General features: G+C 46.3%; 1 long non-coding RNA gene across 1 annotated transcript; it reads right to left on the bottom strand.

Annotated features, from left to right (window-relative positions):
- Positions 1-5,635: 5,635 nt before the first annotated feature.
- On the bottom strand, positions 5,636-7,566 carry LOC133381479 (uncharacterized). Its single transcript, XR_009761677.1, has 4 exons — positions 7,349-7,566; positions 6,418-6,475; positions 6,243-6,306; positions 5,636-5,796 (listed from the first exon to the last, which is right to left on the bottom strand). It is a non-coding gene; the product is annotated as an uncharacterized LOC133381479 (long non-coding RNA).
- Between the last annotated feature and the right edge of the window lie 2,974 nt (positions 7,567-10,540).

Genomic DNA, 10,540 nt, shown 5'->3' with positions numbered 1-10,540 from the left:
ATTTCCTGGTGACCTGACCTTTTCACATTCCAGTGGCTCAGAGAATAAAAGCCGGCTTAAGCTGGAAACCCTCCCTCTTTCCTTGATTCTTGTATCACATTCAAACTCATTGCCTTGCATATAGTTGCAAACCATAACATGTATAGAAATCTTAAAGTTTCCCTGCTGACCCATAAACCTTGACATGTAAGTCTTGATATGCAAGTATAGCAATATTAATTTGTCGCCACTCGAGGGGCGCCCGGTTGCAGCTAGGGGCACCTCCTCTGTATCTCTCTCTTTGTTCTGTAATTGCTAAATGCTTATCTCAAGGACGTGTGAAATATGCAAACCCATAGTCTGAAAGATATTCTGATGTTTCCACTTATGCCCTTCCTCTACACCCCCTTTCCTCCTCCTGCTTTTCTTTTTTTTCCTATAGTGACAATCAAATATTTCTTTGTAGTTTGTGACGCTGCTCCCCAATATTGTAAACTTTGGGGAAAGGCTATATATTCTCTCATGTATCAATAAACGGGGTTCCCATTCTGAAAGGCTTTTGACTTGTAAGTATAGGGTTCCCCTTTGCAAAGGAATTGTGTCTGTATTACTTGGTCTCTGATAGTGGGTTATTTGCACTCAACTCCGCACCCTTCCCGGGTGAATGTGAGCTGGGGTAGCCAGAGAAGACTTGCGTGTTTGGTTTGGATCTAACACTATAGAAAGGCCTTGTTCCTAGTTTTTATGGAAAAATTAATGGCTGAACCCCGACTGGCTCAAGACATACCCAAACAGATCGTTTCTTAAATACATGGCACCCATTTGTTGCATACATTAATCAAAATGAATATGGAAATAAACCACCCACGCAATATGCTCACATTTGGAACGCCTGAGAGCCGCGGTGGTATTTTGGAGTCCTTTGGTAGCTTATTGTCTTGATTTTGGCCTTTGGCTTTTATTTTGCCCTTTCCTCTTCTTCTGAATCATCGTTCTGGTCCGAGACTCTTCAAAATTTGCCAAAAATTGATACTGACAAGGGTTGCCTATCAAGTTTGCGTTTTATTTCATTTATTTATTAAAGAAAATTAAGAAACACCTAATGCCCCCAGGTGAAACCGTGATTGCCCCCTTCGACTCAAAACCTGGTTATGTCACCTTTAGCAGCAATGACTGCAACCGAACACTTCCTGTAGTTCTTGATCAGTCTCTCACAGTGCTGTGGTGGAATTTCGGCTCATTCTTCCACGCAGAACTGCTTTAACTCAGTGACATTTGTGGGTTTTCGAGCATGCACCTTTCAGGTCCTGCCACAACATCTCAATGGGGTTTAGGTCTGGACTTTGACTAGGCCATTCCCAAACTTTACATTTCTTGTTCCTCAACCATTCCGATGTAGCTTGTGTGTTTCGGATCATTGTCTTGCTGCATGACTCAGCCGCGCTTCAGCTTCAGCAGACAGATGGATGGCCTGACATTCTCCTGTAGAATTCTCTGATACAAAGCAGTATTCAGGGTTCCTTCAGTGTTGGCATGTCGTCCAAGTCCTGATGCAGCAAAGCATCCCCAAACCATAACACTGCCACCACCATGCTTGACCAGCGTTGGTATGAAGTTCGTCATGTGGAATGCAGTGTTTGGTTTTTGCCAGACATAACGGGGCCCACGTTGTCCCAAAAGTTCCATCTTTGACTCATCTGTCCACCTGGATGATCCTCAAGAGTTCTGGAACAATGTTCTATGGATATGGGTTTGACTTATTCTTCCATTTGAAACCCATTCTGTTTCTTTTTTCCACATTTCAACAGGTGTATTTCTAAGGGAATTTGTAAAGTTTGTAAAATCAATAAAAACTATATTAAAAAAAAGAAAAGGAGTGAGTTATGCTAAAGGTCTTTGGAAGGAGGATTCTCAAGGGCAGAGGAGAACTGTAACTACCTGCTGGAGACAGTTCTGGAGTTTCTTGCCGGCTAAGACATTTCTGTGTCTGACTTTGCGGTTTGCGCAGGAAGGTTTTTAGTAAAGAAAGGAGGGGTGGTGGTGGTGGTGATCCTCATGTCTTTTTTTTACCTATATGTGTGCCCCTCACCCCTGAACCCACAAATACACAAACAATGATAGCTTATGGTGTCAGCAGTCAGTACTGAAAGTCTGAGGTGCAGGCCCACTTGACTGCAGTGTCAAATGGACTAGTTTTGCATCACCAGCTCAGGCAATCTTGATGGAAACGGGAGAAGCCCAGTGTTTGAGAGGTACCAATTCTGGCAGCGCAGCTTTAATAGGCGGCCAGAACTGATGGGTAACTTTCAGGATGATCCAATGGCCCTTGCACCTATGTGTCACTAAGCTGGTATTTACTTTGGGACAAGAGCCATTGGATTGTCCTGATAGTGAACTCAGGCAGATTCATAACTGAATGGTTGCTGTATAGATCATCACCACTGACTTCTGTGGAGAAACTGACACTGAGACCAGGGTGCAAGCAAGGAGCAAAGCATGCCTTGTGCTCTTTGTTTGTTTAGTGTGGGGTGTCCAAAGGGGAATTTGTGCAGTTGGAAAATCTGCTTTAAAAAACGCTGGTGATGGATGGTTTGGGTCTCTCCAGTCCTGTGCTTTGCAGTGAGCCCAACCGCATGATAAGCAAAGCAAAAAGAATTTGTTTTTAATTTTAAAGAGGAGGGAAGCTCTGCTGAATTGTTACCAGGCCAAATTCAAGGTGTTATTATTGGTATATAAAGCCCTTAACAGCTTAGGACCAGTATACCTGGGGGATTGCCTTACCCCTTATGCGCCCACTCGACTGCTTTGACCTGCGGAACAGGCACTGTTACAGGGGCCACATATTATTCGTCTCTCACTTTTTAGAATTTTTTCTTTTAGTGTAGCAACATCCACTTTTTAGAACTCCCTGCCGACTGATATCAGGCAGGTGCCATTGTTGTGTTCCTTTCAGCACCTGCTTAAATTTTTTTTTATTTCGGCAAGCCTATCTAGACACATAGATGTGGATGTGTTTTGATTGTTTTATTCTCTTGCTGTTGTTTAAAATAAATAGATTTTTGCATGCACTTTTGGCTAATGTAGGGAAGCTGGGAGGATGGCAACAAGGGAGAGGGCCTTCTCAGTGGTGGCCCCCAAATTATGGAATGATCTACCTGACGAGGTGCACCTGGCACCAACACTGTTATCTTTTCGGCGCCAGGTCAAGACTTTCCTCTTCTCCCAGGCATTTTAGCATGTGTTTTATACTGTTAAAATTTTTAAATTGTGTTTTAAATTGTTTTTATAAGATCTGTTTTAAATTGTATTTGTTGTAATGTTTTTAGTTACTGTAAACCGCCCAGAGAGCTTCAGCTATGGGGTGGTATACAAGTATAATAAAATAAATACATACATACATACATACATACATTTTCTGCAAGCAATTTATCCAAATGAATGAATGAATGTACTGCCTTCAAGTCAATTCTGACTTATGGCAACCCTATGAACAGGGTTTTCATGAGGCTGAGAGGCAGTGACTGGCCCAAGGTCACCCAGTGAGCTTCATGGCTGTGTGGGGATTCGAACCCTCGTCTCCCAGGTCATAGTCCAACACTCTAACCGCTATGCCACAATGGCTCTCAATAGGATATACAAACTCAAAATACATATCATAGATAAAATATAACCAATATAACTATGAAACATCTATAAAGCTCAGAACCATTAAAACACACCAAAAAAACCATCTGCAGCTGTTTGATATTAGAGCAACCTAGACTACCTTCCAGTCATGGAAGAATCAATGATTTGTGCACACACACACCTTGAGACCTTCCTTGCTTGGTTGAAGCCTCCACTGAGGCTTTTGGAACAGGCTGCAAGGCTGCAAGTCCAGTGGTCATTCTGGAAAAGTTTCTGATGCCCGTTTAAGAGCCAGGTGCCCGCTGGAGTGTTCTTGGAGATATCCCAACATCTGCCTTTTAACACTGGATCTCAAGAAAGTCGTGTCACACATCAATCACATCCCCAACTGTGGACCGGGAATCAAGTTACGTGGATGACCTGCTGGGATTTGACTGGCAGGTCCATTTGCGTTCATGGCACTTACCGTTTTGCATAGACTACAATGGCAAGCGCTGCTGGCACAGACTGTGCACGTCATGCATCTTCTCTACTGATTCATTGGTCCAGGAGTGAGACCCTCTCAGCATGTAACACCCCTGTTCACGGATCTGCATTGGCTGCCGAATTGTTACCGGGCCAAGTTCAAGGTGCTCTTATTGGTATATAAAGCCCTTAACAGTTTTGGACCAGTTTACTTGCGGGACTGCCTTACCGCATATGTGCCCACTTGACTGCTTCCATCTGCAAAACAGGCACGGTTACAGGTGCCACATAATACTCATGACACACTTGTAAGAAATCATTCTTTTCGTGTGGCAGCACCTACTTTTTGGAACTCTCTGCCTATTTATATCAGCCAGGCGCCTTTGCTGTATTCTTTTCAGCACCTGCTTAAACCTGTTTTTCCCCTTTTGGTGAGCCTATTTAGACACATAGATGTGGATGTGTTTTAATATTTTTAGTCTGTTACTGTTTTGCTTAAAAATGTTTTTAATTACATGTTTTTAACTTTGATGTTTAATCTCATTTGTAAACCACTTACAGATTTTGTTTGTGTGTGTGTGTGTGTTTACAATCAAGAAGTATATACACTTAAATAAATAAATGATATGTTTAGAACAGGGTCATCTTTATTTATTTTCCTGCACTTTCTCTCCCACCTTGCTGCCATGGTGCTCCAGATTCCCAGGCAATCCCCAGTCCAGACAACTGACCACATCCACGTCTTCCTCCCTTCAGCAATGTGGTAGCCTCAGGTGCCCTTAGACCGTAACCTGGGAAGCCAAGGCGATGCCCTCCAGATGGCATTGGACTACTACTCCCAGCATCCCTGACGGTTGCTGGCAGGGCCTGCACAGCTTTTGGGGTTGGGGCAACTTTGCTGAGGGATGTTTGTCAGGGGCTGAGCTCAGAGTAGGGATGGAATCATCAGTATATTTTGGTTCTCTCCATATCTCATTGTTTGAAAATTCGGTTCTCCATATTTCTGCCACAATTTGTGTTTTTTTTTCTTTTTAAAAAATCCTCATGAAAATTCTTCACCATTGTAGTGCAAATGTATCCTAATATATACATTTTAGTATGTCCTCTTGACTAAGGTACACATTTTCTGCAAGCAATTTATCCTAATATGATGCATGTTTGTATGTTAGTTTCACCAATATTTTCACTTTGGGCACATTTTCCCCCAATACATGCATTTCTGTAAACATTACTCGGTTGGAGAAGTGCATTGCAAAATTCGGATAAGTGTGCATATCAAAGGATGGCTGCGTTTCAGTTCTAATGTTGTATCAGACAGTTTGATCAATTCATCTTGAAAGGCAATCTGAATCGAATTTTCCCCCCAGACCAAGCCAAGAGGCATTCTGTGGGCAAAGTAAGAGGGTAGCTGCGTTGCCTAGCATGCCTCCTTTCAAAGCCCTCTCAAACCTGCCACCAACCCCCTCCCCACATATGAGTTTTCAGCCCCACTGGGAAGGTGGCAGATCACAGCTTTGGGGTACAAGTAATCTGGTGTCACACAGATCATAAAGACAAATGGCAGGTCAGTCAAAATTGACTTTATTTATGAATCTAAAGATTAAAAAATACAATATATATATAACAACAACAAAAGCGCTCAAGCAACACACACACACAGAGAGAAACAGGGCTCCCTCCCTTGCTGTCCTGCCTCTTATTCCAAATCTTCGATCTGCAGCTCTTCTGGGTGGGAAAGAAAGGAACAGAAGTGAGTCTTCCTTGTGGCTGCTTTATTTGACTTTGCACGGTCCAGACTCCACCCCTGGCATACTTAGGCAACTGATGGAGGTCCCACGCCTGGCTGGCCCAGTGGGGCTGCCAGCCCCCCATCCTCACCACCCTCCTGGCATCATTTGGCCCCCTCCTGCTGCAGTCATCAGTCCTCACCACTGAGGGAGCAGCTGGCCACTGCCACTTAGTTCTGTCCCCCACCCCACCCCACCCCACCCCACCCCACTTGTTTCGCCTTGGGGCGGGAGGGCTGGGATTTCAAGAGCCTACAGCTTGAGAGATCAGCTGGTGTGACAGCTAAGAGGCCCCCTCATGCCCCGATGAGGCTACAGACGATGTCTTTGTGTGGGAAGTGAGGCCTGTGGGCTGGCTCTCTGCTTCCAGGATGGAGATCTTACCTTCATTGGTTTAGAGGCACAGCCAGGACAGCTCAGCAAGGACGATTCTTCTCACGGACTCCAGCTGTAGAGGAGAAAATGCTGCATCAGGTCCCAAAAATTAAAGTGCGCGTAACCCAAAGCAGGACTAACTGAGCTCCAGCTTGCCAGAGAAAGCCTCTGTGGGCTCTGTTACCTAGTGGGCGGAGGCTGAAGAACAGCACCAGAGGGGATACCCTCTTCCATCTGCGGTTCTGCAATGAAAGAGGAGGAACAGATATGAGGAAAGGTTTGCTCCTCACATACGTTATTCTACCCTTTTCCTGCTCATCCTCCCGCTGCAACTGTTTAGTCTACCCCCTTTGTGCCAAACCCTCTCAACCCTCTCCCTGGCTCCATCCCTTCCCTCCTTTGGCTTCTCCTCGGACCCTTTGCTGGGCAGGGTCTTGCCATCCCCTGGCTGAGCTTGAGGGGGTTCCCTCTGCTCCCCCCTGCCACCTTCCCTCCCTCAAAGGCCTTCCCTTGGGCTGGGCATCCAACTCCTGTTCCGCCATTACACATCTGGCACCCTCCTCCTTCCTCCTCCCCGCTTTTCCTCTCTTTCATGTGTCCTGTTATTCTGCATCGTAAGGCGGGAGGCGTGTAAAATGGTGCATGGAGTGGACAGGGAGAGCTGTTTCCCCCCCCCATAATGCTAGAACCCGGTGGGGTCTTCCAGGGAAGCGGAAGGGCGGGAGATTCAGGACACACAAGAGGAAGGACTGAAGGACGGAACTCCCTGCCACTAGATGTGCTGATGGGGGCTGCTGGAGAAGAGAACTATGAAATGACGGAGGAGACTTCCAGCCAAGTTGGCCATATATTCCACCCAGAAGAAGAGACATTGTGCCTCTACATAGGAGCAGTTATTGGGGATCCCAAGTGCAAGAGGGCTCCTGTTGTGGGTTTTGTCCCTGCGGCGTCCGGTTGACTATTGTGGGAACAGACTGCCGGGCTAGATGGGCCTTTGGCCTGATCTAGCAGGGCTCTCCGTATGTGGAAGACCTGAGCCCCAGGTGGCCATCATTGCAGACGCTGCCATGCCATCCTCACCTTCCCCCTCCCCCCAAAAAGGGATGCCTGCTCACCTGGCCTGGCTTTGCGGAGAGGGGCTACTTGCTTCCTCCTCCATGTGAAGCAGGTGCACTGCCGCCTTGGGGGGGGGAAGCCACCCCTAAAGGGGTCAGCTTGGCAGTGCGCGCCAGGAGACCCTGCAGGCATGTCAAGCTAGAAGAGAGGAGGGAGAGGACCGAATGAGGACCGCAGGCGGAAGCGTTGGGGGAGGGGGCTCTTTCTTCTGGCCCGGCGTTCCTCTTGGGCGGATGTGCTCAGACTCAGATGTGCCCTACTCTTGGTTTAATTTTCCCTTTCATTTCTCTAATCTTTTGGAATAGGTCTCTTGTTCTTGCCTTTTTGTTGTACTCTTCTGTTTCTATACAGTAACTATTGTAATAGTTATCTTTGCCCCTATGTACTAGTCACGAAACATTGAATAGCTGCTGCCAGTCAGTGTAGACAGCACTGAGCTAGATGGACCAATGGTCGGACTTGGTAGATGGCAGCTGCCTAGGTTCCTACAACCAAATGGACTATGAACAGTTTGAGCCTTGATGCTTTAAACTCCCGCAGTGGAAGACTTCAATTGCCCACCCTTTCCCCCCTCTGGTTGCTTTTGGTTGAAGGCTGGCTTTGCTATCTAGCCCCAAATCCTCCATACAAAACATCCTTCAGGTTGCTGCAAATGTCAACCATCAGCTTGACAAGAAAGGTCGGTGGCTCTTCCCATCCTAAACCCATGACCTGCATGAAGCCACATTGCACTCCCCCCCTGCAATAAAAGCAAAGCATCCAATGCAATCCTCACCCCGTTCACCTGAGAGTAAGCCCCATTCAGTTCAATCAGACTTACATTCTGAGTAGACATGGTTAGGATAGCCCTGTAAGTCAACCCAGAAGTTGGCAAGTGTGTGTGTCAGTCTATTTTAATCAGTCTATGGACACTGACTTAAAAGGCAGCAACATTACATTTGGCAGCCCCATTGAGGCCATCCTGGTTCCTTTCCAGGACTCTCCACCCCCCTCCCCTTTTGCCAAGTCAAAAAACTACAGCTTCTCATTGGGGAAAAAAGGGAGAAATAGATAAGGTTGTATCTGACTGACCTACTCAGAGTAGACCAATTGAAGTTGATGGAGCTGACTAACTTCAGTTCATTCATTTCAATGGATCTTCTGCTCTGAGCAGGACTAGCACTGAATACAACCCAGAACTTAGTTGTGTCCATTAGTTGCAATGGGCCTTCTACTCTGAGTAGGACTGGTACTGGATTTTAGTGTAGCCATGTTTGGACAGGAGCGATGCCCCCCCTTTGTCCCCCACAGTCAACCCAGAAGTTGGTGAGTGTGTATTTGGTCTACTTAAATAAGTGTATCTGCACTAACTTAAACCACAACATTTGGCAGTCACATTGTCTTAAAGACAAGGCCATCCTGCTTCCCTGCCAGAACTCTCTGTTGGAATATGTGGTTCAACTTGAACTGGTGGGTTGAGGCTGCATGGGGTTAAAAAGGGTAGCTATAGAGGAGACCTCCTGGTTGCTAGGCTAATACCTATCCTTTGATCTCCTGCTGTCTCTCCCTTCCTGCTAGACTGATATGCATAGGATGTTGACCACATCTCCTTCCTCGTCCTCCTTTCTCTTGAGAGGGAGAGCAGACCTCTTTGTCTCTCTCTCTCCTCCAAGCATGAGGGCAAACACTAGGCTTAAACTTTCAACAAGTTGGGAGTGGCGTTTATAAATGTTTCACAGGCATACAGTAAGGTTGGTAGTACAATGACTTTGTAAATAAGCATTTTGATCTCCCTGTGACTTTCCCGATCCGCCAATTATGCCTCATTCGGGAGAATGCGGCACTCGCAGAGCTGAGACGATGTTGAATTTCAGCATCAATGTCGGCTTTTACAGAGAGATGGCTGCCAAGATAGGGGAAGTGATCAACGCTTTTCCAGTGTCACACCATTAAGCTGGATCGGTGCTACAGAGGGACTAGTTCACACCTGTTGATGAAGCACTTTGATTTTTTTAATATTAAGTGAGAGCCCAAGCTTTCCATATGCTTCTGCAAAGATATTTAGGATAGTTTGAAGATCTTTCTCTGAATGTGCTGAGACTACATTATCATCAGCATATTGAAGTTCTAAGTATTGTTGTTGTTGTTGTTATATTTATCTCCCACCTTTCCTGCAAGGAGCTCAAGGTGGTGAACATGGTTGTGCCCATTTTATCCTCCTAACAACCCTGCATGGTAGATTAGGACCAAAGGTGGCCCAGTGATCTTTATAGTTGAACTGAAAATTGAACCCTGGTCTCCCAGGGTCCAACAATCTAGCCACCACACCACCTCTCTTCCCCAACAATCGCAGGAATGGCAAAAGGAAAGTAGATAACAACCCTGCAAGGTAGATTAGGCTGAGAGGCAGCGACTGATCAAAGGTGGCCCTGTGAGCTTTATAGTTGAACTGAAAATTGAACCCTGGTCTCCCAGGGTCCAACCATCTAGTCACCACACCACCTCTCTTCCCCAACAATCCTAGGGATGGCAAAAGGAAAGTAGATAACAACCCTGCAAGGTAGATTAGGCTGAGAGGCAGCGAGTGATCAAAGGTGGCCCAGTGAGCTTTATAGTTGAACTGAAAATTGAACCCTGGTCTCCCAGGGTCCAACAATCTAGCCACCACACCGCCTCTCTTCCCCAGCAATCCCAGGGATGGCAAAAGGAAAGCAGATAACAACCCTGCAAGGTAGATTAGGCTGAGAGGCAGCGACTGATCAAAGGTGGCCCTATGAGCTTTATGGCTGAGCTGAAATTTGAACCCTGGTCTCCCAAGGTCCGACATTCTAACCACCACACCACACTGCCTTTCTTCCCCAACAATCCCAGGGATGGCAAAAGGAGTGGAAGAGCTGAGCGAGCCTGAAAAGGCACGGTGGGAGAAGAATACAACCTCTCCTTCCTTGTTTCCTTCCTTCCAACATCAGAAGAGCCGGGCTGCTGGATCAGGCCAAAGACCCAACTAGCTGAGCATTCTTTTCTCACAATGGGCAACTAGATGCTCCAAGGGGAAGCTCATAAGCAGGCCCTGAGGAAAATAGTGCTTCATTTCGGGGGAGTAGAGACAGACAGACAGACCCTGGCTGTATTTCACATAGTTTTGGTTTTGGCTCCTTCTGGGAAGAAGGGCAGGATATAAATTTAATAAATAAATAAAAATAACCACCTCC

Source organism: Rhineura floridana, chromosome 3, assembly GCF_030035675.1.
Source record: "Rhineura floridana isolate rRhiFlo1 chromosome 3, rRhiFlo1.hap2, whole genome shotgun sequence".
NCBI classification, from domain to species: Eukaryota; Metazoa; Chordata; class Lepidosauria; order Squamata; family Rhineuridae; genus Rhineura; species Rhineura floridana.
Note: the sequence above shows the minus strand (reverse complement) of the source record. Positions and strands in the feature narration are given on the sequence as shown.